At 47.6% G+C, this 12,932-nt stretch overlaps 1 non-coding gene across 1 annotated transcript; it reads right to left on the reverse strand.

Moving 5' to 3' along the window:
* Positions 1–4,888: 4,888 nt before the first annotated feature.
* On the reverse strand, positions 4,889–4,995 carry LOC126929973 (U6 spliceosomal RNA). The gene has a single exon (XR_007717399.1). It is a non-coding gene; the product is annotated as a U6 spliceosomal RNA (small nuclear RNA).
* Positions 4,996–12,932: the final 7,937 nt, after the last annotated feature.

Genomic DNA, 12,932 nt, shown 5'->3' on the forward strand with positions numbered 1-12,932 from the left:
GAGACGGGGGTCTCACTATGTTGCCCGGGCTAGTCTCAAACTCCAGGGCTGAAGCGAACCTCCCACCTAATCCTCCCAAAGTACTAGGATTACAGCTAGCCTTTTCATTCCTATTACTGAACACCTGCTGGGTGCCAGGCTCGATGCAGGGGGCTCACCTCAGGGATGTCCCTACAGCATCCCACAGTTGTATTCTAGGCTCCTGCACACAGGCTGAGACCATGTGGGGAATACATTACCCATCTGCCCGGAAAAGAAGGAAAAAGCTCTGGATGTAATGAAATCATATCAAGATATTAAGTACTAAAAAGCAAGGTGCAAGCTGGGCTCGGTGGCTCACGCCTGTAATCCCAGCACTTTGGGAGGATGAGGCAAGTGGATCACCTGAGGTCAGGCATTCAAGACCAGCCTGGCCAACATGGCAAAACCCCGTCACTACTAAAAATAGAAAAAAATTACCCGGGCGCGGTGGTGTGCGCCTGTAATCCCAGCTACTTGGAAGGCTGAGGCAGAATGGCTCGAACCTGAGAGGTGGAGGTTGCAGTAATCCGAGATTGCGCCACTGCACTCCAGCCTGGGCAACAACTTTGTCTCAAAAAAACAAACAAACAAACAAACAAAAAAACAAGGTGTGAAACACCATTATACAGGTATTTCTTAGAGACATATAAACCATCTCTGGAGAGAGGGTAATGTGCCTGTCTCTGAGGAGTAGCTGGTAGCTGTCAGCAGGGGTGTAAGGAAGATTCTTTACTAAATATCCTTTCCCATGTCTTGATTTTATTTTTTATCATTTACAAGTATTATCGGCATTATTATTATTATTATTATTATTATTTAGAGATGGGTTCTCGCTATATTGCCCAGGCTGATCTTGAACTCCTAGGTTCAAGCAATCCTCCCTCCTCAACTGATCCTCCCGCCTTGGCCTCCCAAAGTGCTGGGATTACAGGTGTGAGGCACTGGGCCCAGCCAGTTTTTTTTTGTAAGCATGAATTCTTGTTGTTATTATTTCAAGACAGAATCTCTGTTGTCCAGGCTGGAGTTTGATGGCACAATCACCACTCACAGCACCCTTGACCTCCTGGACTCAAGTGATCCTCCCACCTCAGCCTCCCAAGTAGCTGGGACTATAGGTGCCCAGGACTTTTCCTTTTTGGGGCAGATGGGTAATGTATTCACTGGTCCCCACATGGCCTTGGCCTGTGTGCAGGAGCCTAGAATACAAATTTGGGATGCTATAGGGACACCACTGAGGTGAGCCTCCTGCATCGACACGGTCCTACAAGATTGGCCCCCTGTGGCCATTTGAGCTCCCCACCCTAGCCCCCATACTCACTATTGCCCACAAAGTATTGGAATTCGGGTGTGAGCCATCAATCTGGACAATTGGATTAATTTTTAATAGGGTAGCAAAAAGTCATCCATGATAGAGGAACTGTTGAGTGTAAAACTGGTCCATCAATGGAATTTTTTACAGCTGTTAAAATGTTGATGCCCGGCCGGGCCTGGTTGCTCATACCTGTAATCCCTGCACTTTGGGAGGCTGAGGTGGGCGGATCATGAGGTCAGGAGATCAAGACCATCCTGGCTAACACGGTGAAACCCCATCTCTACTAAAAAATACCAAAAAAAAAAAAAAATGAGCCGGGTGTGGTGGCAGGTGCCTGTAGTCCCAACTACTCGGGAGGCTGAGGCAGGAGAATGGCGTGAACCCGGGATGTGGAGCTTGCAGTGAGCTGAGATCACACCACTGCACTCCAGCCTGGGCAACAGAGCAAGACTCCGTCTCAAAAAAAAAAAAAAAGATGTTGATGCCTGGCTGGGCATGGTGGCTCACACCTGTAATCCCTACACTTTGGGAGGCCAAGGCGGATGGATCACCTGAGGTTGGGAGTTCAAGACCAGCCTGACCAACATGGAGAAACCCCATCTCTACTAAAAATACAAAATTAGCTGGGCGTGGTTGCGCATGCCTGTAATCCCAGTACTTTGGGAGGCCAAAGTGAACGGATCACTTGAGGTCAGGAGTTTGAAAGCAGCCTGGCCAATATGGTGAAACCCTGTCTCCACTAAAAATACAAAAAATTAACTGGGCGTGGCAGCAGGCACCTGTAATCCCAGTTACTTGGGAGGCTGAGACAGGAGAATCGCTTGAACCCAGGAGGTGGAGGTTGCACTGAGCCAAGATTGTACCACTGCACTCCAGCCTGGGTGACAGAGCGAGACTCCATCTCAAAAAAAAAAAAAAAGTTGATGCCCTTCTGTGGGTACATAAACCCTCCCCCATCCCGGATCTCTTGTAGGAAAAGCCAGAGCCTTCACCATGGCCCACAACAAGGTCCTACAAGATTGGCCCCCTGTGACCATTGGAGCTCCCCACCCTAGCCCCCATACTCACTACTGCCCACAAGGCTCCGGCTACAGGGGAACCACATCAGCCATGCTCCTGCTTTGGGGACCTTGCATCTGGTGTTCCCTGTCTTCTCCCAGCTCTTCTCACAGATAGCCACAGGGCTCACCCCCATCGCAGCAAAGCCTCCCAGGCCACTATTTCATCCCCCTCTCCTCCCTTTCCCTCTGGCACTCCTTACCCACTTGCTGCTTAGTTTTTCTCCACTTCGCTCACAATTTGGCATGGTGTATGTTTCACTTATTTTGTTGATTTCCCTTTAGACCAGAGGTTGCCAAACTACAGCCCTCAGGCCAAATCTGACCAAGGTTTGTTTCTTATATGGTCCTTGAGCTAAGAGTAGCTTCTACAGATGAACACTGCAACCGATTTAATGATAGATAACACTAACTTGGAACCTCAATTAAGGCAATATGTAAACCTTCAAAATTCCATGCTTGCGGGACCTCGTGTTTCATGCCTGTAATCCCAGCACTTTGGAAGGTGAGGCAGGCGGATTGTTTGAGCCCAGGAATTTGAGACTAGCCTGGGTAAAATGGCAAAGTCTCATCTCTACAAAAAATGCGAAACTCAGCCGGGCATGGCGGCGTGTACCTGTAGTCCCAGCTACTTGGGAGGCTGAGGTGGGAGGATCACTTGAGCCCAGGAGGTCAAGGGTGCTATGAGCGGTGATTGTGCCATCGAACTCCAGCCTGGACAACAGAGATTCTGTCTTGAAATAATAATAATAATAATTCATGCTTACAAAAAAAAAAAAAACTGGCTGGGCCCAGTGCCTCACGCCTGTAATCCCAGCACTTTGGGAGGCCAAGGCGGGAGGAACAGTTGAGTTCCGGAGTTCCAGACCAGCCTGGGCAATGTATCAAGACCCTATCTCGATTATTTATATTTTAAAAACAAACAGGTTGGGCATGGTGGCTCACACCTGTAATCCCAGCACTTTGGGAGGCCAAGAAGGGTGGATCGCTTGAGTTCAGAAGTTTGAGATCAGCCTGGCCAACATGGCAAAACCCCGCCTTTACCAAAAAATAAATACAAAAATTAGCCAGGTGTAGTGGTGTGTACCTATAGTCCCAGCTGCTCAGGAGGCTGAGGTGGGAGGATTGCTTGAACCTGGGAAATCGAGGCTGCAGTGAGCCAATGTTGCACCACTGCAATCCAGCCTGGGTGACAATGGGAGACCCTGCCTCAAAAAAAAAAAAAAAAAATTAAATAAAAAAAATGAAAAACAAAATTGTACTCAAATATTATCATAATTTAAATATTGTCCATAAAAATTTTGTGGAAATTTGTTTTATCTTGTTATATGAGTACTGACAACATCCTTGCTATTGAAGTCTGCAAAACCTAAACATTCACTCTGTGCTCTAGACAGCTCCGCACACGAAGGAACTTCGTCTGTCCGCTGCTATGACCTGAGCGCCAGGAACAGGGTCTGGTTCAGTAATTATTAGCTGAATGAAATGAATGAACTCATACATATATATATACACACACATACACACATACACGTGTGTATATATATATATGTACACACACATATATGTATAATTTTTTTTTTTTTGGAGGCAGAGTCTTGCTCTGTTGCCCAGGCTGGAGTGCAGTGGGATGATCTCGGCTCACTGCAGCCTCTGCTTCCCAGGTTCAAGTGATTCTCATGCCTCAGCCTCCCGAGTAGCTGGAATTACAGGCGTGAGCCACCACACCAGGGTAATTTTTGTATTTTTAGTAGAGATGGAGTTTCACCATGTTGGCCAGGCTGGTCTCGAACTCCAGTTCGAGAGTTATATATGCCCAGTCTGAACTCATATATTTTTAACTGAAAAAAATATCAGGTGTTGCCGGGCGCGGTGGCTCATGCCTGTAATCCCAGCACTTTTGGGAGGCCGAGGCGGGAGGATCACCTGAGGTCAGGAGTTGGAGACCAGCCTGACCAACATGGAGAAACCTTGTCTCTACTAAAAATACAAAATTAGCTGGGCGTGGTGGCAGGTGCCTGTAATCCCAGCTACTTGGGAGGCCGAGGTAGGAGAATCACTTGAACCCGGGAGGCGGAGGTTGCAGTGAACCAAGATCGCACCATTGCACTCCAGCCTGGGCAACAAGAGCAAAACTCCATCTAAACAAAAACAAAAACAAAAACAAAACAGGTGTTTTAAAAAAAAAATCAAGCGGGCTAGATGCAGTGGCTCATGGCTATAACCCCAGCATTTTGAGAGGCCAAGGCAGGAGGATCAGTTGAGCCCAGGAGTTCAAGACCAGCCTGGGCAAGATGGCAAGACTGTGTCAACAACAACAAAATTAATAATTAGTTGGGCATGGTGGCGCACACCTGTAGTCCCAGCTACTTGGGAGGCTGAGGTGGAAGGATCCCTTGAGCCCGGGAGTTGGAGGCTGCAGTTAACTATGATCATGCCACTGCACTCCCGCCTGGGTGACAGAGAAGACTCCATCACACTTTCTTTCTTTTAAATGAAAAATATGGAATGCTTTATGAATTTGTGTGTCATCCTTGCACAAGGGCCATGCTAATGTTCTCTGTATCATTCCAAATTTAGTGTATATGCTGCCAAAGCGAGCGCAGGACTTCACCTCTTAAAAAAATCTATCAGGTGAACAGCATATGTAATAGGCTGCCTTTTGTGCAGAAGTAAATAAGATAATATCTGTCTCTGAGAGATCCAAGAAGCTGGCTGCCTCAGAGGACGGGAGCAGGGCGGGGAAGAAAGATGGCTTCTTTCTCTATACGCATTTTTTTTATTTTTATTTATTGAGACAGAGTCTCACTCTGTTACCCAGCCTGGAGTGCAGTGCCATTATCTCGGCTCACTGCAAGCTCCGCCTCCCGGGTTCATGCCATTCTCCTGCCTCAGCCTCCTGAGTAGCTGGGACTATAGGTGCCCGCCACCACGCCCAGCTAAATTTTTTATTTTTAGTAGAGATGGGGTTTCACTGTGTTAACCAGGATGGTCTTGATCTCCCAACCTCGTGATCCACCTGCCTCGGCCTCCCAAAGTGCTAGGATTATAGGCGTGAGCCACCTCGCCCGGCACTTTTTTTTTTTTTTTTGAGATGGAGTCTGGCTCTGTTGTCCAGGCTGGAGTGCAGTGGCTCAAGTTCGGCTCACTGCAACTTCCATCTCCCAAGTTCAAGTGATTCTCCTGCCTGGTCTCCTGAGGAGCAGCTGGGACTACAGACACATGCCACTGTGCCCAGCTAATTTTTGTATTTTTATTAGAAACGGGTTTTTACCATGTTGGCCAGGGTGGTCTTGAACTCCTGACCTCAGGTGATCCGCCTGCCTTGGCCTCCCAAAGTGCTGGGATTACAGGCGTGCGCCACTGTGCCCGGCCTCTAGAAGTCTTTGTTTGTTTGTTTTTGTTTTTAGATGAAGTCTCCCTCTGTCACCCAGGCTGGAGCGCAGTGGTATGATCTTAGCTCACTGCAACTTCTGCCTCCTGGGTTCAAGCGATTCTCCTGCCTCAGCATCCCCAAGTAGCTGGGACTACAAGTGTGCACCACCATGCCCAACTAATTTTTTTTTTTTAGTAGAGACGAGGTTTCACCATGTTGGCCAGGCTGCTCTTGAACTCTTGACCTCAGGTGATCCACCTGCCTCGGCCTCCCAAAGTGCTGGGATTACAGGTGTGAGCCCAGCCTAGAAGCCATTTTAAAGAATATGAATGTTTTATTTCAGAGATATGTGTCACTATTTCAAATAAACTTTTCATGAAAAAAATCCGGCCACAAAAAATGAGGCAGATACTGACAGCCTCTGAGACTCTTCTTCCTCTGTCCAATGGAGTAGTATGTCTGGTGACCAACCAGCCCAGTTTGCCTGGCACTGAGGGTGTTCTGGGGCAATCCCAGACAAAGTGGGAGGAGGTGGTCACCTTGGAAAAAGGAAAGTTGTGGAAGCCTTCAAAGGTGGATGTTGGGGGGCTGAGCTGGGCCCCGAAGCCAGGCCTCTGTGCACCTGCCCAGGTCCGATCACATGTCTGCCAGAGCCCAGTTCCACACCTGGGAGATCGATGCCTCTGGAGCTCAAGGCCTGAGATAGGCCACTGGGATGTCCCTATAGTGCAAAGCACACCTTCCCCAGTGAGTCTCTGGGCACTTGCAGGGTGGGCGGGCTCAGGGTCTCATACATGCACACTTGCTCCCACACTTCTCATTCAGACTGTCTCAGACTTGGCCCCTTACCCATCAGACTGCACTGATAGAGCCCTGCTCTCTCCATCTTCCTGGCAGAATCTGCCTCCAGGAAAATCCCAGGGTCTCCGGGCTCCCCTGCCGGCACCTGCCTTGCATACCTGTAGAGCTTTGTGCATCTTTGATCCCCAGCAGGTGAGAGGTATTGGCAAGAAGAGGAAAGTGAGAGCAAACTCTTTTATTTTTCTTTTTTATTTAGGGACTTGGCTGCCGCGCAGACCACAGTGACCTGGCTCTCGCGGCTGCCCGCAGTCTCCTTTTTCCCCAAGGATGCCTGGAACACCCTTCCCCAGATCCTCCCAGAGCTGGCCTCAGTTCAAATATTACCTTAGTGATGTTAATGCCATTTCCCTTTCCCATCCCTGTCACATTGGCCTTGAGTGGTAGGCAAGATTATCAGCTCCATTTTATAAATGAGGAAACTGAGGCTCAGAGAGATGCTGTACTAACATGCCCAAGGCGTAGTGAGCAAGCTGTGGCAGGTACCTGGCTGAATGGGCTAGGATACTGTGATAAACCAGCTGTGCAGACAAGGTTCCTGCACCGCGTAGCTCACAGGCGAGGGGGAAGCGGGGTAACAGCTGGTTCAGTGTTCATGCAACTCTGAGGCACCTAAGGTGACTCAGAGGAGTGAGAGCCAGGCTGACTCCAGCTTGAGGTCACAGGCATGAGCAGGTGAGTGAAGGGGCTGGCGGAGGGTGGGGTAAGAGGACATTCCAGGTGACAGTGATAAAAAAGCCCAGGGGCAGATGAGTGTTCCAGGAAATGAAAGTGTTCAGGGAGGCCCCTTAGAGTTTCTGAGACTGCCAGTTTTTGTTGTTGTTGTTATTTTATTTTGTTTTATTTTTGGTGAAACGGAGTCTCATTGTCACCCAGGCTGGAGTGCAATGGCGTGATCTCGGCTCACTGCAACCTCCACTGCCCAGGTTCAAGCGATTCACCTGTCTCAGCCTCCCAAGTAGCTGGGATTACAGGCGCCTGCCACTGCATCCGGTTAATTTTTGTATTTTTAGTAGAGATGGGGTTTCACCATCTTGGCCAGGCTGGTCTTGAACTCCTGAACTTGTGATTCTTCCGCCTTGGCCTCCCAAAGTGCTGGGATTACAGGTGTGAGCCACCACACCCAGCTGAGACTGCCAGTATTTTTTTAAATCAGAAATGCTTAAATGGGGCCGGGCGCGGTGGCTCACGCCTGTAATCCCAGCACTTTGGGAGGCCGAGGCGGGCGGATCACAAGGTCAGGAGATCGAGACCACGGTGAAACCCCGTCTCTACTAAAAATACAAAAAATTAGCCGGGCGCGGTTGTGGGCGCCTGTAGTCCCAGCTACTCGGGAGGCTGAGGCAGGAGAATGGCGTGAACCCGGGAGGCGGAGCTTGCAGTGAGCCGAGATCGCGCCACTGCACTCCAGCCTGGGCGACAGAGCGAGACTCCGTCTCAAAAAAAAAAAAAAAAAAAAAAAAAAAAAAAAAAGAAATGCTTAAATGGAGTTTAGAAAATTATGGTCTGTTTGTCGTACTTTTATTGAAAACATTAACACTTTTAACACATATATACAAATCACTACAGAGCATGGAGCCTGGGGTGGAGCCTAGCCCTTCAACCTCTGCTTCTGTGACCCCGGGTCAGTCCCTTCCCTTCAACTGTAACCACACCCAGGACAGGAGCTGAAACTGACGGCCACCTCAGCAGCCCCCCCCAACACACACCCCCTCACCAAGAGCAGCCCCTCTCCTGACCTCACCTGGCTTTTCTCACTTATCTTAGAGATTAATAGTTTCCAGATAAAATACAGATGCCCAATTACATGTGAAGTTTAGATAAACAACAAATAGGTTTTTAGTGTATAAGGCTGCATGAGACACATGCTTCATTTTAAATTCAAATTTAACTGGGCCTTCTGTGGTTTTATTTGCTATTATCTGCCAACCCTACTTGGAGATGGGCTCCTATCAGCGTTTCCAGCACAATCTATAACCAGTCCCCTGTTGATGGGCAATTAGGTCGTTTCCCATTTTTTGCTTTCCAGGAACAATAGCCCCATGAAGATCCTTGCACAAAGGACTCTGACCTCATCTACGATTGTATCCACTGGGTGTGTTCCTAAAAGTCGCTTAGTCACTTTGCTGACTAGATTCCTGTGGCCATGGAGACCCCACGGATCAGAGGAATTCCTTCTCAGTCTCCATCGAAAGCAACTCCCTGTCACTCTCCCAATCTCACTCTCTATCAACCTTGCTCTTTCTCGTCTCTCTCCATCTCTCTCTTTTTTTTTTTTTTTTTTTTTTTTGAGACAGAGTCTCGCTCAGTTGGCCAGGCTAGAGTGTAGTGGCGCGATTTCGGCTCCCTGCAACCTCTGCCTCCCAGGCTCAAGAGATTCTTGTGCCTCAGCCTTCTGAGCAGCTGGGACTACAGTCGTGTGCCACCAAGCCCAGTTAATTTTTGTATTTTTAGTGGAGACAGGGCTTCGCCATGTTGGCCGGGCTGGTTTCAAACTCTAGAACTCAAGTGATCTGCCCAATTCAGCCTTCCAAAGTGCTGGGATTACAGGCGTGAGCCACCGCACCCAGCCTCTGTTTCTCTGCACCTGTCTCTTTCCGCCTCTCTCTACTTCTATAGATCTCTGACTCTCAGTCTTTCTCTCGCAATCTCCCCAGACTGTCAGCCTCTGTCCCTTCTCAGAGACTTTCTCCTTTTGACCCAGCAGCTCTACAAACAAAATAATCTGACAAGTTGGGGAAGATGTATTTTTAAGGATGCTCACTCTAGTACTGTCTGTAGGAGTCAAGCTAGAAACAACCTAAACACCTATTGCTAAACAAAGTATGCTCCGTCCCTACCAGGCAGCATCATGCGGCCATTGGAAATAAAACCACATCAACATGGAAAGATGTTGACAGATATCAGCGTGAAAAACACAAGTTATAGATGGACAGTAAAGCATTCGCGCATTTTCGGTTTCAATCAAAACTATAATGACCCGGGCCAGGCAAGGTGGCTCACGCCTGTAATCCTAGCACTTTGGGAGGCTGAGGCGGGTGGATTGCCTGAGCTCAGGAGTTCAAGACCAGCCAGGGCAATATCGTAAAACCCTGTCTCTACTAAAATACAAAAAATCAGCCTGGCATGGCAGCGTGTACCTGTAGTCCCAGCTACTTGGGAGGCTGAGACAGGAGAATCACTTGAACCTGGGAGGTGGAGATCGCAGTGAGCTGAGATTGCGCCATTGCACTCCAGCCTGGGCAACAGAGCAAGACACTCTCTCAATAAAAATAAAAATTTAAAAAAAAATATATATATATATATAAAATAACGCAAAGACATGTAAGAGTTTCACTACTGATTGAAATTGTCATCCTGGTTGTCTCAGGGACTGGGGCGGGGGGGCCGTAGGAGGAGGAGTGGCTTCCACTTCCTTCTTTATATTTGTCTTCCCTGTTACTTTTTTTTTAAACAAGGGGCATTGTAATTTTTAACACTGTGCATTTGTGCATATTTGCTTTATTATACCCTGTGTGCTCATGTGTGTGTGTATATGTATATTTTTTATATGCACATACACTATTATTTTCTAAACCATATCAGAGTGGATTAGAGATGTCATGCCCCTTTACCCCATACTCTTTACTGTATGTCTGCTAAGAACAAGGACATTCTATTATGTAACTGTGATATGATTATCAAAATCAGGAAATCTAACAGGGATCAATTACTTATTCCTTATTCCATAGGCCATATTCAGTTGGCCCAATAACATCCTTTATAGCAACCCTCACAACCTCAAGGATTCAATTCAGGATCGTGCAGCATTGCAGTTAGTTGTCAGGCATCTTTAGTTTCTGATCTTGACGTTTTGAAAGATTTGCGGACTCCCTCCATTGGATTTGCCTGATGCTTCCTTATGATGACACTCAGCCTCTATGTTTTCCTTCCTGGAACCGCAGGAGTGGTGCTGCCTCTTCAGTACATCCCATTGAGTCACCTATGGTCTGTTCCATTATCTGTGACAGTAACTTTCATCGCTTAGTTAAGATGGGATCAGCTAGGTTTCGACACTAGCAGCGATTCTACAAAGTCACTAATTTTCCCTTTCTAAATAATGTATGCAATCATCTGAGACCACGTAAATAGACTAGATGATTTTTTTTGTTTTTTTGGTTTTTTTTTAGACAGTGTATCACTCTGTTGCCCAGCCTGGAGTGCAGTGACGGGATCTCGGCTCACTGCAACCTCCACCTCCTGGACTTAAAAGATCCTCCCACGTCAGCCTCCTAGCTGGGATTACAGGTGTGCGTCACCACACCTGGCTATTTTTTTACATGTTTTTTGTAGAGAGGGGGTTTCACCATGTTGCCCAGGCTGATCTCAAACTCCTGGGCTTAGGCGATCTTCCTACTTAGGCATCCCAAAGTGCTGGGATTACAGGTGTAAGCCACTGCGCCCAGCCCTAGATGATTTTTATAATCAGAAAGGTAATCATGACTTTAAATTCTTGCAACCTGTAAGGGCTGAGCTAATCCACCTGACTCTAATCACCAGGAGTCTCCACCCCACCCCTGTCACAATGTGTTTAATGTAGCACTATCCTGTCTTTTTTTTTTTTTTTTCTTGAGACGGAGTCTTGCTCTGTCACCCAGGCTGGAGTGCAGTGGCATGATCTCGGCTCACTGCACCCTCCACCTCCTGGGTTCAAGTGATTACTCCTGTCTCAGCCTCCCGAGTAGCTGGGACTACAGGAGCCTGCTACCACTCCTAGCTAATTTTTGTATTTTCAGTAGAGACTGGGTTTCTCTTGACCTCGTGATCCAACTGCCTTGGCCTCTCAAAGTGCTGGGATTACAGGCATGATCCACCACGCCCTGCCTTTCTGGTCTTACATTACCTAAGGACTTTTGAAACCAGCCTACAGATGGATTTCACCTGAGGCTTTTTTAAAGATACAGATTCCCAGGCCCCACCAATTAGAATCTCTAAGGCAGGGGCCTGAGAATAGATTTTTGTAGCAAGTGCCCCCCAGGTAATTCATCTCTTCAGGCCAAATTAGGGAATCACTTCACTTCAGAGTAATGTTTAGTCATCAAACATTAACAGCTAGCCTGCTGGGATGGGGTTGGGCCCTGGGAGGTCTCAGGAATGGATGAGACAAACAATAATGACATTGGTAGCTTGCACTGATTAAGCACTTACATTGTGCAATGTTCTGGATTATTTCACTGAATTCCCACAACTCTATGAGAAAGACACTTATTAGCCCCATTTACAGATAAGCACAAACGGATTAGAATAACTTGTTCAAGGTCAAGTTAGTGAGTGGTCACCTGACCCCTAGATTAGCTAGTGTGGATGCTGGGAATAGGAGACTCCACGCAGTCTGTGCTGGGGACTATACATCTAATCGCACCTCTGCACTGGAATATCAAGTCTCACTTCTTGTCCTGGGCAAATGACCTCAGCTTCTCTGGGCTCCATTCCCTCCTCTACAAAGGTAATGCTATTTAGTATCCCTCCACCAACGCTGGCTAAGCTAATTCCATGAGATCCACTTTCCTGGAGAAACTGAATGCTTGGTTTTGATCACCTTTCAGGGCCTAAAGTGGGAAGGATTAAATCAAAATTACTGTCAGGAACCAGGGATGAAAATAATTACCATCATTGTCGCTATTCTTGTATTCATGGAGCCCAGCTGAGCCCTGCATGGGACATTCAGCAGAAGACACTGCAGAGAGCCAGGAAATAACAAGGGAGGAATAAAGGGACCACATTGAGGACCTCGGCAGGTAGGACCCCACCTGGCAGCAGCCATCTTGCCTGCCCACCTGTCTTGCCTTCTCTGCCTTCCAAGTTCCGACTTCATGTGCTTCCGATTTGAGGCCCCGCCTCCCCATGGTGATGGACAACGGGAGGCCAGAGCCAGGGGGTGACACTGCCCCCTTCAGGCTCTCCTTACCGCTGCACCAGACTCCTTCCAGGGTGGACAAGCTGCCACGGAAAGAAAGTAACCATTGGAAAAAGTCCCCCTTTTAGCTCTATTTCAATTCTAGAAACACTTATTGAGTCTACCCGGGGTCAGGCATGGAGACCAGTGGTGCATAAGACAGACACAGCCATTACACTCAAGGGCTTAACTTCTTGTAATTGAACAAATAATTTAATGAGAAGGTGTCGGTCGTCTGGCACAGAGCAGATGTTCAGAACGTTTATTCTGCAAACGTATGTCGAGTAGGGTTGCTAGAGTTAACCAATAAAAATACAGAATGCTCAGTTAACTGAATTTCAGATAAATAGCAAATAATTTTTAGTATGAATA

The sequence above is a fragment of the Macaca thibetana genome, chromosome 10 (genome assembly GCF_024542745.1).
Source record: "Macaca thibetana thibetana isolate TM-01 chromosome 10, ASM2454274v1, whole genome shotgun sequence".
NCBI classification, from domain to species: domain Eukaryota; kingdom Metazoa; phylum Chordata; class Mammalia; order Primates; family Cercopithecidae; genus Macaca; species Macaca thibetana.